This window comes from Balaenoptera borealis, assembly GCF_965194805.1.
Source record: "Balaenoptera borealis genome assembly, chromosome: 6".
NCBI lineage: Eukaryota > Metazoa > Chordata > Mammalia > Artiodactyla > Balaenopteridae > Balaenoptera > Balaenoptera borealis.
In genome coordinates, this window is record NC_138863.1 from 74,033,833 (window position 1) to 74,055,427 (window position 21,595).

Here is a 21,595-nt window from a genome sequence, read left to right on the forward strand (position 1 = left end):
TTTTCTGAAAAGATAAACAAAATTGACAGATCTCTAGCCAGGCTCACCAAGAAAAGAGAGAGGACACAAATAAACAAAATGAGAAATAAAAGAGAAGTAACAACAGATATCACAGAAAAACTGTGAGAATATTATGAACAGTTATATGCCAACAAAGTGGACAACCTAGAAGAAATGGACAACCTTCTAGAAACATACAGCCTGTCAAGACTGGGTCAAGAAGAAACAGACAATTTGCACAGACTGATCCCTAGAAGTGAAAAAGAATCTGTAATTAAAGAGCTCCCTGCAAACAAAAGTCCAGAACTAGATGGTTTCACTGGGGAATTTACCAAACATACAAAGATGAAATTACACCTATTCTTCTCTAACTATTCCAAGTGATTGAAGAGGAGAAGCAGTGCCAAACTCATTGTATGAGGCCACCATCACCCTGATACCAAAAGCAGACAAAGACACTACAAAAAAAGAAAATTACAGGCCAATATCTTTGATGAATATGGATGCAAAAATCCTCAACAAAATATTAGCAAACCAAATCCAACAGTACATAAAAAGGATCATACATCATGATCAAGTTGGATTCATTCCACAGTGACCAGTATGGCTCAATATATGCAAAAAAAAAATCAATGTGATAACACCACATTAACAATAAGAAAGACAAAAACCACATGATCATCTCAATGAAGAAAAAGCATTTGACAAAATTCAACAACCATTCATGATAAAAATGGGTATAGGGGAACATATCTCAACATAATAAAAGCCATTTATGACAGACCTACAGCCAACATAATACTCAATGGTGAAAAGCTGAAAGCCTTCCTGCTAAGTTCAGGAACAAGACAAGGAGGTCCACTCACCATTTCTATTCAACATACTATTGGAAGTCCTAGTGACAGCAATCAGACAAGAAATAAAGGAATCCCAATTGGAAAGGAAGAAGTAAAACTGTCACTGTTTGAAGATGACATGATACTGTATATAGAGAACCCTAAAAGTCTCCACACAAAAGCTATTAGAGGGCTTCCCTGGTGGCGCAGTGGTTAAGAATCCGCCTGCCAATGCAGGGGACACGGGTTTGAGCCCTGGTCTGGGAAGATCCCACATGCCGCAGAGCAACTAAGCCCGTGTGCCACAACTACTGAGCCTGTGCTCTAGAGCCTGCGAGCCACAACTACTGAAGCCCGTGTGCTACAACTACTGAAGCCCACGCGCTACAACTACTGAAGCCCGCGCACCTAGAGCCTGTGCTCTGCAACAAGAGAAGCCACCACAATGAGAAGCCTGTGCCCCACAACAAAGAGTAGCCCCCGCTCACTGCAACTAGAGAAAGCCCGCGTGCAGCAGCGAAGACCAAATGCAGCCAAAAATTAAATAAATGAATATAAAAAAAAAAAAAGCTATTAGAACTAATAAATGATCAGCAAGGTAGCAGGGTACAAGACTAATATACAGAAATCTGTTGCATTTCTTTACACTAATAATGAAATATCAGAAAGAGAAAGTAAAAAAAAAAATTCTGTTTAAATTTCATTAAAAAGATAAAATGCCTAGGAATAATCTTAACCAAGTAGGTGAAAGACCTATTCTCTGAAAACTATTGAACATTGATGAAGGAAATTAATCAAAACAGTGCAATATTGGCACAAAACAGTTATATAGACCAATGGAACAGAATAGAGAGCCCAGAAATAAACCCACGTACCTACAGTCGATTAATCTATGACAAAGGAGACAAGAATACACAATGGAGAAAAGACAGTCTCTTCAACAAGTGAGCTGAGAAAGCTGGACAGCTACATTTAAATCAGTAAAAGTAGAATATTCCCTCATACACTCACACCATATACAAAAATAAACTCAACATGGTTTAAAGACCTAAATATAAGAAATATAAGATATGATAGCCTAAAACTCCTAGAACACAGGCAAAACATTCTCTGACATAATTCATACCAATATTTTCTTAGATCAGTCTCCCAAGGCATAAGAAATAAAAGCAAAAATAAACAAATGTGCCCTCATCAAACTTAAAAGCTTTTGCACAGCAAAGGAAACCATCAACAAAATGAAAAGATGACTTATTATTAAATGGGAGAAAATATTTGCAAATGATGTGACAAGGGATTAATCTCCAAAATATGAAAACAGCTCATATAGCTCAATATCGAAAAAACAAACAACCCAATCAAAAGATGGGCGGAAGACCTAAATAAACATTTTTTCCATAGAAGACCTACAGATGGCCAACAGGCACAAGAAAAGATGTGAAACATCACTAATTATTAGAGAAATGCCAATCAAAACCACAATGAGTTCTCACTTCACACCTGTCAGAATGACTATCAAAAAGTCTATAAATAATAAATGCTAAAGAGGGCATGGAGGAAAGGGAACCCTCCTACACTGTTGGTGGGAATGTAAATTGGTGCAGTCACTACGGAAAACAGTATGGAGGTCCCTTAAAAAACTAGAGCTACCATATGATCCAACAATCCCACTCCTGGGTACATATCCAGAAAAAAATTAAAACTTTAATTCGAAAAGATGCACCCCAATGTTCACAGCAGCACTATTTACAATAGCCAAGACATGGAAACAATCCAAGTGCCCATCAACAGACAATTTGCTTAAGAAGATTCCACACACACAACAGAATATTCCCCAGCCATAAAAAGGAATGAAATATTGCCATTTACAGCAACATGGATGGACTAGAGAATATCATAAGAAGTGAAGTAAGTCAGACAGGAAAGACAAATATTATATGATATCACTTAAAGGTGGAATCTAAAAAATACAAATGAATCTATACAAATAAACAGAAACAGACAGAGACATAAAAAAGAAACCTGTGGTTACCAAAGGGGCGAGAGAGGGGTGGAGGGACAAATTAGGAGTATTGTATTAACAGATACAAACTACTATACATCAAATAGATAAGCAACAAGGATTTACTGTATAGCACAAGGATTTATATTCAGTATCTTGTAATAATCTGTAATGGAGTATAATCAGAAAAACAAGTTCTGGGGATGTAATGTGCAGCATGATGACTAGTTACCAGTACTGTATCGTATATTTGAGAGTTGCTAGGAGAGTAAATCTTAAAAGTTCTCATCATCAAAAAAATATAAAAGTGTGAGATGATGGATTTTAACTAAATTGTGGTAACCATTTCATAATATGTACATATCAAATTATTTTGTATACCTTAAATATGATGTTATATGTCAATTATATTTTAATGAAACTTGTGGGGGGGGAGATAAAAACATTGAATCCAGCAACATATATTCTGAATCCAGCAATATATAAAAATTAAGTTGCATTTCAAGAATGCAAGTTTGGTTTATCATTCAAAAATCAATGTATTTCATTATATTAAAAGGGTAATAAAACACCATATGATAATTTTAGTAGGTATGAAAAACGTATTCGACCAAACTTAACACACACGCATGATAAAAACTCTCAGAGGTGGGAATAGAAGGGAATTTCCTCAACCTGATAAATAGCATCCATAAAGAGCCTACAGTTAATATCATACTTAATGGCAAAACACTAAGTTGCTTTCCCCCTACGACTGGAAACCAGACAGGAACATACCTTTCTATCTCTTATATTTAACATTGTATAAATGGTCCCAGCCAGGTAATAAGGCAAGAAAAAATAAAAAGCACAGAGATTAGAAGGGAAGTAGTAAAACTGTATTTATTCCTAGACAACATGATAATGTAGACAGAAAATTCTAAGGCACATACAAATAGCCACTACAATAAATGAGTTTAGCCAGACCAATTTACAATAATCAATTGTATTTTTACATACTAGCAGCCCACAGTTGGAAATAGAAGTGAAAAAACAGTAAGTACCACTAACAATAGCATCAAATAGCATCACATTTGAATATTACTGATGGGAATGTAATACCCCTCAATTCTACTCTCAGGTATTTGCACAAAAGAATTGAAAACATATGCCCATATGCAAATAGTGTAAAAGACATTTATACTTATATTGGCAGTAAAATAAAATTAAAAATAAACCTAAGGGATATAGAAGTATATAAAACAGAAAGTGAAAATATTGCCTCTCTCCCCAATTTCATTTTTTAGATATATCCACTGTTAATAGTTTGTCAAATCATTCTAGACTTTAATGTATAAACACATACATAATACTGTTATACAACCTGTTTTATCACAGCACAATATAGCATGGATATTATTTGTGTTAATAACTTTCTTTCCAAACAGCTCTTCATGTACTGTAATTTACTTAATAGATTAAAAATTTTTTTTCAAATGTTATATATATAATTTGCACATGTATGTAATATGATGCTATATATATAATTTGTTGGAAGGATAGATGCCAAAATTTTTAACAGTAGCTATTTTTTATATAATTTTTAAAGATTACTTTCCATTTACAGTTATTTCCAAAATATTGACTATATTCCCTGTGTTGTGTAATACATCCTTGAGCCTATCTTACATCCAGTATTTTGTATCTCCCACTCCCCCACCCATATATTGCCCCGCCCCTCTCTCCCCACTGGTAACCACTAGTTTGTTCTCTATATCTGTCTGCTTTTTTTGTTATATTCAGTAGTTTGTTGTATCTTTTGGATTCCGCACATAAGTAACATCACACAGTATTTGTCTTTCTATGTCTGACTTATTTCACTTGGCATAGTGCCCTCCAAGTCCATCCATGTTGCTGCAAATGTTAGAACTTTGTTCTTTTTTATGGCTGAGTAGTAATCCATTGTGTGTACGTATATTACATACAATGTGTGTATATATACCACATGTTCTTTATCCATTCATCTGTTGATGGACAGTTTGATTCCATATCTTGGGAATTGTAAATAGTGCTGCTATGAACACTGGGGTGCATGTATCTTTTTGAATTAGTGTTTTTGTTATTTTTGGATATATACCTAGGAGTGGAACTGCTGGTCACATGGTATTTCTATTTTTAGTTTGAGAAAACTCCGTACTGTTTTCCACAGTGGCTGTGCACCAATTTATAGTCCCACCAGCAGTGTACAAGTGTTTCTATTTTCCTTTTCTCCACACCCTCACCGACATTTGTTATTTGTTGTGTTCTTTTTGATGATAGCCATTCTGACAGGTGTGAGGTGACATCTTATTGTGGTTTTGATTTGCATTTCCCTGATGATTAGTGATGTTGAGCAGTTAATAGATTTCTTATTAGACAATTAGGTTATTAGTGTTTTACAAAGCCAAACACGCTTATATATTTTTATATACTTGTGCAAATCATTCTTTAGAAATCTTAGAAATGAAGTTTTAAATTCTAATAGCTACTGGCAAATTGCCCTTCAATATTTTGCTAAGTACACACCTATGAATAGCATTATTATAATGCACAAGCAAATGTATTTATTTTTCTTCACTGCTCAACTTTGAGAAAGTTTCTCTGAAAGTTTCTCTCTTTTGCTTACAGCTGGGTTAGTTAGGGAAGGCTAATGGCACACAAAATCAGCTTCTTTGTAGCTTCAAGTTCAAGATCCCAGTCTTAGAAAACTAAATATCATTTGTAAGTGTTACTTATTGAGCATTTCTTGTTCCAAATATTCAGAAACATCTGGGGGCCCATTCTTTTAAAGGTGAAATTCAAGTTTAAGACTAGAAAAATTCATTTTCCTGATTTTAATTTTATCCTTATTGTTTAAGATTTGTTCTTTTATCTACTGATTAACTTCAGACTAGTGCAATCTTTCCTTTATGCACTTAGTTCACTAAGAATGGAATTCTCTCCTTTATGCACTTAGTTCACTAAGAATGGAATTCTGTTTTCTATATCTAACCATTGCTAAGAGCTAAAGCACCATTCAAAATATCCTGGCTGGAAGAGTAAGATTTTCAACCAGGTGGGAATAGTAAAAAAACAAATTAACTTATATTAATGGGTGCTAATGGGCACTTATAATGATAAGAAATTGGTTAAAACCACTCTCTATTTCCCTACTGTGTGCAGAACACTGATAGACTTTAAACAGACTGTGTACTTTATCGCCCAATTAAGCATTTGGTAAATGAGATCAGAATCTTTAGTAGACTGAAGCCCTACAAAAAAAAAAAATCACTTACATGAGCTCTTTCACCTTAAGAGAAGGTAACTACTTAAAGCTCTTGCTCAGCAGATGGTCAGTGCAGGAGTCTTGTCTATCTTCTTTTGAGGGTTCAAGACCTTTATGGGGTAGCAGATGAATATTTGCTTTTGCTTGACCAAAGCCATAAGGCTGCTTGGAATGTAGGTTGGGATACTCAAGCACAGTTTTTATTATATGGTCTAAACTCTCTGAGCCCATACTCATGCATCTATTAGATTACAGCATTAAATGATGGAAATACTACTTTACGTTCACAACTTGTCTAAGTCTTTGGGATTTGTCATACCCTTTCTTCCTCCTGACAACCCAGGAGGACCTGATGTCCAGCTTCCTCAAGGAAAAGCGCTATATTTGAATTTGAAGAACACTTAATATTAAGGGGAACTGAAGGTCACTCCAACATAATTGATTTTGACTGAGAAGTTAGATGTCCTTGATAGACTGAAGTGTGAGGGAACATGACTTTCTCAGTGCCTCACCTGACACAGTCAATTTAGAGTTCATGCCCCCATGGCAGAACTTCCTGGTAATGTCTCAAGGTTTCACATATCAGGCTCTGTACCACTTGATAAGCCTCTGAAAGAAAAGACTCCAGGTAGTGGTGTGTAGGTATAGGTGTAGGGGAGGAGGGGCAAGCAGGAGAGGGAAAGGAGGGGGGAGGAGGGGCACGGAGGCGAGTGGTGGTGGTGGTGATTTAACAGCTCTATCAGACAAATATCAACTACCATTAAATGTGGGCAGTAGCTCAATGTAGAAGATTCTAAATTGGGGTCAGAGACTGAAATCTAACAACAGTGCTGTGTAGTATAGAGACTTCTGAATTTGTTTTTCTTAACACAGTGAGAGACTCATCACTAAAGCATTTTCTCTTTTACACATGCAATGACTAATTTTTATTCAAAAATTTTCACTCAACGTGTAATTACTGGATCCCTGCTCTATGCCAGGCACTGAAGTATACAATGGAAATGGTCTCTGCTCTCATAGAGCTTAGAATCTCGTGTTGGAAAGATACCTTTTTATAGTTATAAATGGAAGTGCTAAAAAAAAAAAAAAAAAAGGAATTCAATCTATAAAGTAAAGGATGAGCTCCCTGGAAGAAGTGATGTTTGAGGGAATTCTGAAGGAAGAAATAGGGTTTAATCACATACATGGGGAGATGGAGGGGGAGGGGAGGGACTTAAACGTGAAAAATAGCCAGTGTAGCTGGGAGTGAGTGCTGGGACCAGGCTAGCCCAGTGGGCATGCTGGCCTTGCAGTCATGGTAAGCGTTTTGTTTATCCTAAGAGTAGTGGAAAACGACTAGCTTTTGTAGTGAAAGAGTGAGATTAGGTTTAGCTGCACTACAGGAGACTAGATTACTACCCCATTCACTCATTTTCTTCTCCAAACCTTTATGAAGAAGCTACTGGTTAGGTACTGCAGTTATAAACAAAATGTAGAGCATATAATCATGCTCTTGAAATGCTCAGTCTAATTGGGGAGACAGGCATGGGTTTGGGGGTTTTATTGCAGCTGTAAAAAAATTACCACACATTTAGGATTTAACATAATTTGTTGTCTTACTGTCCTGGAGGTCAGAACTCTGAAATGGATTTCACTGGGCTGAAATCAAGATGTTGGCAGGCTCATGGACATTCTGGAGGTTCTAGAGGAGAATTGTTATTATTTTCCCATCGTCCCACTTCTAGAGACTACATTCCTTGGTTTGTGGTTGGGCAACTCCGACCTCTGCCTTCCGTGGTCACAGCTCTTCTGACTCTCCTGCCTTCCTCTTTCCCTTTTAAGAACCTTGTGATCTCACTGGGCACACCTGGATACTCTCGTGTCTCAAAATCCTTAATTAATTCCATCTGTAAAGTTCCTTTGCCATGCAAGGTTACATACTCACAGGTTTTGGGGATTAGTTCACGGCCATCTTGGGGGAGGGGCACTATACTTTCTATCACAGCATGTAATTAAGTGATGAACAAAAGGCTGACAGGGAAGGTTGAACCAAGACAAGAACGTCTCTCCAATTTGCCTTATTTTTGGTAGTTACCTAAGAGTACACTGCCATGATTCTGCACAGGACAGTTTCCTTTCATGTTTTAAAAAGGAAACATGAAGACCTATTCTGAATATTTTTATATCTGAAATGAAAATAAATCTATACAGAATTTTTCAAATCATCACTACAAAGAAACAAGCCTAATTGTTGTGGTCTGGTAAACAGCAAATTTCATCAGGGTTTTTGTCTAGCTCCTAAGTGTAAGCTGAATAGAGCACAGAGCACTTTCCAAACTTTAATGCATTTTCAAATCTGGTTTAAAAGCTGATTCATTACATCAGGAGTGCAACTTGAAATTTTGCTTTCCATTATGCTCTCAGGTGATGTGATGCCACTTATCCGGGGACTACACTTTGAAAAAAGCAAGGACTGACATTTCTGTCACAAATCCTCCTAACATGCACAAAGAGTGTGGAGTGCATAACTTGGGAGAGAAAACAGTCATTAGCTCAAAGAATACAGTAAGGTGTGTGCGTTTGTGTGTGTGTGTGTGTGTGTAAATGAAATAAATTGTTAACTAGTTATACTATTTCATTTGGAGGAAGAGCTTAATATCCATGCAGTTTCTTAGGACCAAGGATCAAAAAATGGAGAAAAGTTTCTTCCTGTGAACTTACCTCACCTGAGTTAGAAAACTGGGAAGATTTCATTCCTCTAAAGACTATTAGAGGTAAACACTTTTGTCTTACCGAACCTGCCTGATATTTGAAGCCGTGGAGCCAGTGATGTGCCAGCACTGGCAGGAACAACTGATTGTGAAATATTCGGCAATTTTGTGAGCTGGCTGTGAATCCACTGGTAGCTTGATAGATTGGTAGATTGATCCCTGGTGGGAGTATTTACACCATGGAAATTGATGAGTGCTACAAACAGTGCTGGCTTGCTTTCTTGCTTTCCCTAAGGGAGCTGGTTTACCAGCATACCACTGCCACAAACCCACTATTTCTTTTAATTTGTACATTTTAGCAATGGCAGGTGATACATTGGGTCTAGACTCAGCCTTTCTCCCTAGTCTACCTGCCTGTGCGCCCTGTAAATGCAACTCTATGTGTGCAAGTAGCTTCACATGGCATCCTCTAAGTCCAAACGTCTCCTAGTTTCCCAGAGCTGAGTTGTTACTTGGGCTAGAAGTGAATGTCTCAGAAGTAATTTAACGTACTTAGAATCACAAACTCCACTTGAATTTTTAGACTTCTCTTTTTTTTTAGACTTTTCTTGTGAGATGCTCCAAGACATCTTGGAACAAGTCTTTTATCTACAAATCACTCCTTTTAGAAAGAAAGTTGGGCCAGTCATGTTATTTTTTTCTGCCACTAGTGGTCTAATCTGAAGAGGAACAGCGGAGAGGGAGCATGCAAAAATTAAGCCAGTTGGGTGTGCATGGGAAAAGGGGGCCCTAGGGTGTAGCTGGAGCAGGTGAAAATAGAGTTCCAAGGATGTGGTGTTTGTGTGTGTTGGGGGAGGGACTGTGAACAGGGATTAACAGGTAGGGAATGAGGTGGAGGGATAGAAGAAAAGAAACAAAGGTGATAGTTTTCCAGGAGGCCCAATATTAGTTGGTTAAGCCTCAACGTTTGTGTATTATTATTAACCAATTACTCTGGTACTAGGCAGTTTTATGAAAATTATCTAATTTGATCCTTTCTTCTCATATTTACAAGTTAGTTGAGATGGCAGCAGTATCCTTATTTACTGATGAAAAAACAAAGTTTAATTCACAGACCTGGTATGAAGCCAAGCTCAGACAAGGAGTGGGCAAACTACAGTCTTCAGGCCAAATATGGCCCACTGTCTGTTTTTCTGAAAAAAGTTTTATTGGAACATAGCTATTCCCAACTCTATACTGTTGCCTGTGGTTCCTTTTTGCCCTGTAACAGCAGTTGATTAGTTATGACAGAGAAGTCTTGACAGAAACTGTATAGCACACAAAACCAAAAAAACCTCTGCAATCTGGCCCTTCACAGAAAAAATCTGCTGACCCCACCTTTAGATCCCAGATCCCACTGTGCCAGCTGAGTCAGTCTGATTGATTCCAGTAGTGTACAGGACCACAAACTTGACATAATTTTAGGAGTATTACAGACCTCTGGTGCAAAAACAATACCAAAACAATACCACAGTAATAGCTAAAATTCCTACCATCAATCACTTCTGGGAATTAAAGCATGAAAGATTTTATTTAAAATATTATCTAGGGAAAAATAGTAACTTAAGTGTTGGTTTTTAACATTCTATGAAATAAACCTAATTGATTTATTTATTAACCAAGAGGCAGGTGTGTCCTAAGTGAAGGGGCCATGAGATGGCAAGTTTTGGTGGGACAGGGGATGTCATCTAAAGCAGCATGGTGAGAGTCTTGAGATGAAAACCAAGAGAAACAAGCTCCTTGGTGGCCCAACAATCAGTGTTTATAAAAACATGAGTTAAGCATGGCCTTGGAACTTTCTAGGGTTATAGAAATATTCTGTATCTTGACCTGGATGATGGTTACATGGGTATACATATATGTTAGAAAAACCAGTCGTTAAGTTGTATACTTAAGAGCTGTGCATTTTGCTATATGTTAACTAGACCTCAATATTTTTTTTAAAAAAAAGAATACAAATGAGAGAAGATTGTCATTGGTGGTCAAAGAAAGCATCTGGTACATTAAGAAAACATTTAAATTAGATTTTCTTTACTGATAAATAAGCAAACCTCATCATCTGTGAGACACCACATGCCCCCACTCAGACCTCACATCTGATTAACCAGGATGCCTGAAGTTACAAGGGTCTGGAAATTTATCACACCTGATAAAATAGAGCCTGAATAAATATATTAATATAGTTTAGTTATTGGTCTTCAAAAAGAATAATAATATTAGCTAACATTTATTAAGTTATGTACCAAGGAATATAGAATTTAGCATGCATTAACTCATTTCATCCTCACAGTAACCCTGGAATATAGATACTATTATCATCCCATATTATAGATGAAAAAATTGAGACACAGTAAATTGTCTAAGATATACTACATCTAGGCAGATTGGCTCCAGAATTGCACTTTTTATCACTTTGCTATATAGGCTCTCAACAAAAATGGTCATTTCCTTTGGAATCCAAATTTACATAAGGACTATAAGATTATCTTTTTATTGAGAAACATGGGTTTGCTTCTACCACCTCCAGGTCTTCATTTGGTCTCTGGATTGTACTTAGTAAATATGTAATAAATATTTGGCAATTAAATTAAAGTGCATGTAAGACATGACATCAAAAGCACAAGCAACAAACACAAAAATGACAAGTGGGACTACATTAAATTAAAAAGCGTTTGTAATTAAAGGAAATATTCAACAGAGTGAAAAGGCAACTGATAGAATGGGAGAAAATATTTGCAAACCATATATTTCATAAAGAGTTAATATCCAATATTTATAAGGAACTCCTACACCTCAGTAGCAAAACAAAAAACAAATATCCCAATCAAAAAATAGGCAAAAAACTTAAATAGACATTTCTCCAAAGAAGACATATAAATGGCCAACAGGGATATGAAAAGATTCTCAGCACCACTAATCAACAGAGAAATGAAGATCAAAACCATAATGAGATATCACTTAACACCCATTAGGATGGCCATTATATAAAAAAAAAAAGATAAGTGTTGGTGACGATGTGGATAAATTGAAACCCTTGTACATTGTTGGTGGGAAGGCAAAATGGTGCAGCCACTTTGGAAAACAGTATGGAGGTTTCTCAAGTAATTAAGAATAGAACAATCATGTGATCCAGCAATCTCATTTCTGGGTACATATTCAAAAGAATTGAAATCAGGATCTCTAAGAGATATATATACTCCATGTTTGTTGTCCCATTAGTCACAATAGCCAAGCTATGAAAACATCTTAAAAGTTCATTAATGGATGAATGGATAAAGGAAATGTGGTATATTTGTAAAATAGAATATCATTCAGCCTTAACAACATGGGTGAACCTGGAGGACAGTATGCTAAGTGAAATAAATCAGTCACAGAAAACCAAATATCACATGATTCCACTTTTATGAGGTATCTAAAAATAGTTAAACTCATAGAAACAGAGAGTAGAATGGTGGTTGCCAAGGTCTGGGTGTGGGGAGGGGAAAAGGGAGAGTTGCTTTACAAAGGGTATAAAGTTTTAGATATGCCAAATGAATAAATTCTAGAGATCTGCTGTACAACATTGTGCTTATAGGTAACAATACTGTATTGTACACTTAAAAATGTGTCAAGAGGGTAGATCTCATATTGTGTTCTTACTACAATAATTAAAAAAAGAGGATCTGTCACTACTCAATAGTGACAGATTAGATCATTCCATTTACTCAAAGCTTTATAGCTCTTCCTTTGATGTTCAACATTCCTCTAAACTACAATAGGTAAATTCTCTCTCTCTCTCTTTTTTTATCCCAGTCTTCCTTTTTTTATCCCAGTCTTCCTTTGTTTAGCTCCTTGTTATATCTCATCTATAAAGGATCTCAAATTTTTAGAAAAAGTTTAAAAATAAAGCACACAGGTGAATCTGGGGAATTACGGAGCCAACAGCATTTAGTCAGCCCTTAAAAGCCTATCTCAAATGTTACCTCCTTTGTGAAGTATTCCCCAAATCTTTAGGCAGGATGAATCTCCCCTTCCTCTCTGTTCTTACAGCTCTGTGGCTATTGACTTATGTTGGCATTTATTACATTTGTAACTCCACATAGAGAGGAAGTGTATCATAACCAGTCATATCCCAGAGCCTAGCACATCTGGCATGTAGTGGATGCTCAATAAATATTTGATTTCTGAATGAAGGAAAACACTTTCAGAGGCGCTTGGAAACTTTGTGTTATTTTGTATACAAAGTAGCATCCTTAAATTGAGTGGCAACGGAAACTGACAAGTACAGTAAGATTAGGCAATGGCTGATTGCTAATTAGCAGTCTGCTCTAATAGTCCTTGCATTTGTTTGGTTACTAAGCACAAATTCCTCCCCAAAAAACTCAAAAGTGATTTTTGAAGTCATCGACATAATTTTTTCAGTGTATTCATCCATGGATTCCCCCAAACCCCACCTCCAACCAACAGTCTTGAGGAATCCACCAATGTGTTTCTCAGTTTAATTCCTATAGTACTTGACAGATTAAAGCATTTTATAATTTGATTTCCTGTTCCATTCATCAGTCTAAATATTTGTGTTTAGGTTTGGGTTCTGGACATTTCCTTAGACCATTCTACCAAATGTCACTGAAAGAATTACTGGGCTTGTACATCTGCTACCATTCTCAAACCCCTGGCTGATCTTTTGAACTAATTACAGCCCTCTTTCCTGCAGCTTCTGAAACCTTTTCAACACATTGCTCAAGATGGTCACTACTAAATAAACAGATGACGCCTAGGCAGTGTTTAATACCCACTTAAATACCCAAGATTTAACTGCCCATACCACTGGGCTGCCTTCCAAGCCATGTTTGCACAACCATTGCGCCTCTCTCTCTCTCTCACTTTCATTCTTTCACATGTACCTGAACCACCTAAAAACCCTCAATCTGCAAAGCTACAACAGTTATCAAGGTTTTCATTGTCCTGGGGCCTTGAAGTTTTCCCTACCCTTTCAACTCTTAGAGGTCTCAAGGCCTCGGTCTTTTGCCTGGACTTTGGGCCACTTGCATTCCTCTCTCCCTGAGTATTATTTTTTCCTCCCAACATGACACAGGATTCAGAAGATTTGGTTCTTCCTCTCAGGCTACCAAGGTCTTACAGATTGAACTTTAGTAAGTACAATTCCCTATGCTTCTGAATCTATAGCAAAAAAAAAAAAGTGTGAAGACTCCTAGGAACCATTAACAGAAGTACCTAGAAAGAATCACCCTCTTCATTAGCACGTTATTATTATGAGTTCCAGATTTGTTGGTGGTCATGATAGGAGCTGGGTCCCCAAGGAAATAACATATTCTCAAGAGTGGGGTCTTTGATGATGGAAAATACCTAAAAGATGGACTAACTCATATCTTAAGATGTGTAACATCCCTAACTGCAACTCTCCATTCTTTTACCCATGTCTGAAGTCTGTGGTGACTCTATGTACAACCTGAAACTCAAGGAATAGCCATGTTTAACTGTGGATTGGCATGAATTAAGCTAAAATGAGTAATTTCAGGACTGTAACAACATTTCTTGACTCTCCCTTCCCAGGGCTCCTTTTCACTGAGAAACCGCTCTTCTCTTATCCCAGGTGATTAAGCGTATCAGATTGACTGAGTGATCTAAGGCACCAGACTCAAGCCCTTCTTCCCATGTGATTAACACGCAGTCAGTCATTCTCTGTCCATCATGACTGGTCCACAAAGCAGGCCAGCAGAGTTCCTCTCAGATGCTTCCTAAACATGGGTGCTAAGAAAGAAGTTTCTCTAATCTGATATGGAAAGTTGTACCAGCCACTTTATAAAACTTGAATTGATGCTCGTAATGTCCACCATGCAGAGAAACCCACCAAAAAATCAAACCAATATATAGTGTAAAGCAGAACCAAGAGATAAAGAGAAAGAAATTCCTGATGACATTACCTGAGCATCTAGATCTTATCATACCTGATCCATTCTATCATTGAACTTGTCAATTACATTGGTCAATAGAATTTTTTTTTTTTGGCTTAAAGTAGTTTGCACTGTGTTTCTGTCACCAGAAGAAACCTGATTAATATATACACATATTTGAAATATATATTATGTATGAAATATGATCTTGAAATTTGGGGAACCCAAGTTATACCCTAAAATATGCTCATTGGAGCTGCCACTATATTCCAACTTACTGCATCTAAACGACTCCCCGGAGTTCCTACCACCGAAGACCTAAAGATAAGCTAAGAAGCAAAAGCAAGAACCACCTTAATTAATTCCTATTCTGGTTAGGTAGATCCACCTGCCTCTTGAATGAAGCCTTCCTACCTCCTTTATATTATGTCTAAAGCCATCAACATCCCTATCACTAACATGGCACGTACTCTTCTACTTTATACTTAACCCGAAAAAAAAGATGTGTAAAAGTTTGCATATTAAATGTCCTGCTCTCAGCCTTTTGCCCCATTTGGATTCCTGAGCACTGGCAGCCTGTCATATACCCTTCAGGTCAAAGATTAAAAGAGTTTTCTCTAAGGAATTTGACCAGCCAAGAAGAAAAGTCTTTGAGATGATGTTGAAAGCTCTTTTAATTAAATATTTCACCCATGCACAGAGAGCTTTCAATCAGCTTTTCAGAGTACCATTCTTACATATAATTAGCAAACAGCTGGAGAGCAATGCCAATACAAATACAGAGGTCAAAACTAACAAGAAAAAGATAAACATAGAGGAAACAAAGACTATTTTTATGAAGAAGAAAACCTAGAAAAGAACACATGAGCTATAATTGATATCCAGAGGATTTGAAGACAAATGCTGCAAACATTGAATAAGATCAGGAATGTGTGTGTGTGTGTATACATACATACATACATATATTCAGAAACAACAACAATAAAATTTCTTTGGAAATTTAGATGAGAGTAGAAATGAAGAAATAGAAAGACTCAGAAGGTGGGGCTGAGGAAATCTCTCCAAAAAGTCAGGCAATACGACACAGTATGGAAATAATGGAGAAAACATAAGACTTCAGGAAGAATCCAGATAATCCAAAATCTGCTTAACAGGTGTTACAGAAAGGGAAAACAGAGAAAATGAGGAGGGGGAATCGTCAAAAAGTAATTTGAGAAATTTTTCCTAAACTCAACATCATTTTCTAGACTAAAAGGGCTCATGAAAAGCTCAGCATGATGGAAGCAAAAAGACCCACACTGTATCAGATACCTCTGATGTAACACATCAGATCCTCCTGGCCTCTTGTTTCAATTACTGTTATGGCAACCAGATCTGCCAGGCTCCAACGAGGTTCACATGTGTTTCACCTCAAGCCAGTACTGCATGCCTCCTGACTTCTTCGCTGAGGCTTTTCTATCGGCACTAAAGAGTGGGATGTTCCAGAACCCTGTTTGAAGCTCACACAACCTCAACTTTTTCTTACCTGGAAAACCAGTGCTAAAACATATGAAGATATATCATCATGGAATTTTAGAACGCTAGGGATTTGAAAAAATCCTAAAAGCTTCTGGAGAGAAAAAGAAATAGATCACATGCAGAAGATCAAATATCACAACAACACTAGAAAGCTAGAAGAAAATGAAGCAAACTTTCCAAGTTCTGAGGAAAAAAATTTCCTATAACCAGAAGCAGAAAAGGCATTTGATAAAATTTAACACCTATTTATGAAAAAATTCTTAAGAAACAAGGAAGTGAAGAAATATTCTGAGTCAAATAAAAAGTATTTATAAAAATATAACCTGCAAAACTACTGATCAAATATGCAGGTAAAATAAGGGCATACAATTTCACAAAAAGCAAACATACAACAAAACAGAAAAATTTCTCACATATCTTTTCTCAAGTAGTTACCAGAGGATTTGATCCACCAAAAATGAGGTAGTAAACCAAGAAGAAAGAGAACACAGGATACAGGAAAGAGGGAATCTAAACCAATAGACAGGGAAATGTAATCTCTAGGATGATGGTAAAGGGAGATGTCAGGAAAAATGTACAAAGGACTCGGATGACAACAAGACCAAGTAAAAGCAGGTCACAAGGCTCTAGGCTCTAGAAACTTCTTCAATAAGATAGAACTAGAATACATGAAGTGTTCAAACATAATAAGAGGGTAAATATACAACTAGAGGAGGTTTTGGAGATTAAAAAAACAAGTAAGTTATCAACTCCAGGGAACCAAAAATGTGTGCAATAAATAAAAATAATCATAGTATGTTATATGTTACATGGTCCAGCTATAAAAACACTCACAAGCCAAAATAGTATAAACACTGAATATTTATCCAACCAAAATTATGGTATAATGATCTTGGGAAGATGGAGTGATGGGAAAGTTTTATGTATGGAGTAAAGCTGAAGAATGTAATAAAGAGCCAAATCTCTGTATTCTCCAGTAAATATTCAATATTAAAAACAAAAGTCTCAAGAAACAGCAACATAAGCAAAATGGAAGTAAATATGAAAACAATCAACAGAAAGATGTGGAAGTGATTGCCTTTGGGAGTGAGCACTGGGGTCAAGGACAGGGGACTGCTGTTGTTTTGTTCTGCTGTATAAAAACATTGGAAAATTGACTCTTTAATCTCTGTGTGTGTATAACCTTGGATAAACATGAAAATTTGGACTTCTGCTTTTAGCCATTAGGAAGAAACAAAGTTTGGACTTACTGTCAGGCCATAATCAACTAGATAGTTGAGCAAAATATATAAAACAATACTTCTCAGATATTAAACAACAGGAAGCACAGGACTGTGATAGCTGAGGTATGGGAAACTAATAAAGGTGAATCCTATGAGTCCTAGGAGTTCTGCCTGGAGGTAATTTCCCAAACTCAATGCAGAAAGAGGGAACCCCAAAGATTCTAGCAATCTCACTGGGTAGAGGAGACCATTCCGAGTTCAAGGAGTCTGAGGGAGCTTGAGTATGTGGGGAAGAGTAATGGAGAGAGAAAGATAAAAGGCTTCGGAAATATTCATAGGGTCCCCTTTATCGTTTGGCTAAATATCAGTCTGTACATTCATAGGGTGAAATTCTACAAGTGTGCAAAGAACAGCTTCTTAGGGGAGAACAACTGCCAGGGAGCTGCAAGCAGAACAACTCCAGAGTTCACACATCACTGGAAATATTTTGAGTTCACAATAGCCAGGGTAAAAAGTCCTTATTAAATAGAAAAAGCATTCAGTAGAGACCACGGAAGACTCAACCCTCAGGTGTGGTCTTAGCTACCCATCAAGTGAAGACTACTCTAGACATGCCTTAATAAAGTCTTAAAAAATAACCCTTGAAAGAATCAAATTTATCTGCCAATAACCTAAATGATTACCAGAACAAAGCTCAACAAACACGTTTTGAAGGACTACAACAAAATTCAGCACTCAAATAACATAAAATTTACAATGTTCAGAATCCAAAAAAAAGAGAAAAAAATCACTACACATGTATAAAGAAGAGGAAATATAACCAATAACCAGGAGGAAAATCAGTCTATAGTAACAAATCTAGAAATTACAGAGATGTGGAATTAGTAGGCAGAAACTTTAAGACAACTATGATCATTATGCTTGAGAATTCAGAGGAAAATGAATACAAAGAGGAGGGAAATAGAAGATATTAAAAAAAAAAACAAAAAGGTACTTCAATAAATGAAAACTATAGGAGGTTCTAGTCTGTTCTGCCTCACAGCACCTGCCCCCCTTACGCGGTCACACTAAGCTAGCGCCGGGGCCAGGGATCCGGCCGCAGCCTCCGCTGCGCCCGCTGCCTCCGGACCATGGACCCCCACAAAGTGATCGAGCTTCGAGCCTTCGTGAAAATGTGCAAGCAGGACCCAAGCGTTCTGCACACCGAGAAAATGGGCTTCCTGAGGGAGTGGGTGGAGAGCATGGGGGGTAAAATACCACCTGCTACTCCTAAAACTAAATTGGAAGAAAACACCAAGGAAGAAAAAACAGATACTAAGAAGGCGGAGGAAAACATAAAGACAGAGGAACCATCAAGTGAGGAAAGTGATCTAGAAATTGACAATGAAGGTGTGATTGAACCAGACACTGATGCCCCTCAAGAAATGGGAGATGAAAATGTAGAGATAACTGAAGAGATGATGGATCAGGCAAATGATAAAAAAGTGGCTGCCACTGATGCCCTAAATGATGGTGAACTACAGAAAGCCATTGACTTGTTCACAGATGCCATCAAGCGAAATCCTCGTTTGGCCATTTTGTATGCCAAGACAGCAAATGTCTTCATCAAATTACAGTAGCCAAATGCTGCCATCCGAGACTGTGACAGAGCTATTGAAATAAATCCCGATTCTGCTCAGCCATACAAGTAGCGAAGGAAAGCACACAGATTTCTGGGCCATTGGGAAGAAGCTGCCCATGATCTTGCCCTTGCCTGTAAGCTGGATTATGATGAAGATGTTAGTGCAATGCTGAAAGAAGTTCAACCAAGGGCCCAGAAAATTGCTGAACATAGGAGAAAGTAAGAGCGGAAACGCAAAGAGAGGACAGATCAAAGAAAGAACAGAAAGGGTCAAGAAGGCTCAGGAAGAACATGAGAGAGCCCAGAGGGAGGAAGAAGCCAGACGACAATCAAGAGCTCAGTATGGCTCTTTTCCAGGTGGCTTTCCTGCCGGAATGCCTGGTAATTTTCCTGGAGGAATGCCTGGAATGGGAGGGGGCATGCCTGGAATGGCAGGAATGCCTGGGCTCAATGAAATTCTTAGTGATCCAGAGGTTCTTGCAGCCATGCAGGATCCAGAAGTTATGGTGGCCTTCCAGGATGTGGCTCAGAACCCGGCAAGTATGTCAAAATATCAGAGCAACCCAAAGGTTGTGAATCTCATCAGTAAATTGTCGGCCAAATTTGGAGGTCAAGCATAATGCCCTTCTGACAAATAAAGCCCCTGCTGAAGGAAAAGCAACTTAGATCACCTAATGGATGTCGCAATACAAACCAGTGTACCTCTGACTTTCTCATGAGGACAGCTGGGGTGCTTTGAAGATAATCCCTACCCCTCTGCCCCAAATGCAGCTGAAACATTTTACAGTGGTTTGCCATTAGGGTACTCATTCAGATAGTGTTTTCTTACTAGAAATTTAAAATTTTAAACAATTTTTAAACCTTAAAAATATTTAAAACAAATTAAAAGTGTGTGTTAATCCCTACATTTTTCTTTACTAATCATTTTGGTTTTTTCCTTTGAATTAATTAGGCAAGGAAGATACTTCAGTATGGAAGATTTATTGCTCAAGTTTGAGTGAAATAAAGATTTATTAGTGGGAGGCAAATGTAACATTTAAATAAAATTTGAGATGGATATATGGTCACTGAGGCATTTTGATTTGTCTTTTTAATTGCTTTATTATTATTATTTTTAATGATTTACTTCCATGAAACTATTGGGACCACCAGTATTGCAGTAGGACCTGGGTTAGGGACTGGAAATACTTGTCAGGGCTGCAGTAATCTTAACTACATTTTATATAATGTGTACCCTTGTGCAGATGCATTTAAATCTTACACTGTGGTGAAGGGATGATTTTTATACTGCTGCAGTAAAATTGGATTATTTAGCTCTGTTCTTGTCTGATATCTAAAATAAATGTTTCATATTTCCACATAGGGGAAATAAGGAAATACTTTTCTTTTTGTATTTCTATGTTTAAAATGTTCTTTTCAGATCAGAAAATGCCCAACTCTTTGTCTGCTTTCTACTTGTTTTCACATTTTTTCCCTCTTAGTCTTCTTGGTCCTTTTTCACTAGCATCATCACTGCTATCATCATTCACAGTATAATTATACAAGCATATTTAATGATGGGTTTAATTTAATATGTAATACAAATAGTGGCTATGTAGGGTAATACCCATAATAGCTGTAGTTTCTTACTTGGCCAAGAGACTTCATATTTAAGTGTTAGATTTCCTCTTTGGTGAAATCTTAACATACCAATAGATGTTGGAAGAAGGGATTCCCTTTGGTGTTTGGTCTCCTACTTAGGAAATACCTATTGCAGTTAGAGTTTATCTCATAGTATTAATTTTTGGAAAAGTTTGAATTAATTGATACACAAAGAGGGGAACCTAAATTCCTAATCCAGCATGAACTAAAGAAATTGATGAGATTCATGGTGGTTCTTTGTTGTGGAGTTGTCAGCATTGTGAAAGATGCATTGTTCCATTCAACTCTTAAATACTGCAGCCATGTCCCCACCTCTCCTTATTCTTTCCCTCTCCTCCAAGGATAAAGAAAATGATAAATTTTCTGTTGTACATCCAATTCTTATATTAAATGAGGCTAAGTCCAGGCACTGTACCAGGAATTGCTAGGTTTCTACTTATTATCTTTCAATATAAAGTGCTAGTTTAAAAGCAATTTCAAGGGATGAGACCCTCTGTACTTTGCTTATTTGAAGAATCAATGGTAGGAGCAGTGAAATAAATTCCATGGAATACATCTCTGAAATCATAAGTAAGTTGATTCAAGTTTTTACCCTTTGCTGTACACAAGCAGATAGAAATGCATCTGTTAAGTGAGAAAAAGCTGTATGCTGATTGAGCATGCTTTTTAAACCCTTTAAAAATACTCAGCATATAAACTTGAGTTTGAGCTTGCTGGTGTTCTTTTTGTTAATATGCATTCTCCTTTCTCAAAATTTCCAGTGTGTGCTGTAATTCAGAACCAGCTGCTTCTGGATTTTTCATTTGATTTACACATTACCTAAGTACATTCTAACACTGCACATATTA

The 21,595-nt window shown here is 37.1% G+C and overlaps 1 pseudogene across 1 annotated transcript; it reads left to right on the forward strand.

Annotated features, from left to right (window-relative positions):
- Window positions 1–18,083: 18,083 nt before the first annotated feature.
- Window positions 18,084–20,419, forward strand: LOC309630946 (hsc70-interacting protein pseudogene; annotated as a pseudogene). The gene has a single exon. The product of its transcript is annotated as a hsc70-interacting protein pseudogene (transcript).
- Window positions 20,420–21,595: the final 1,176 nt, after the last annotated feature.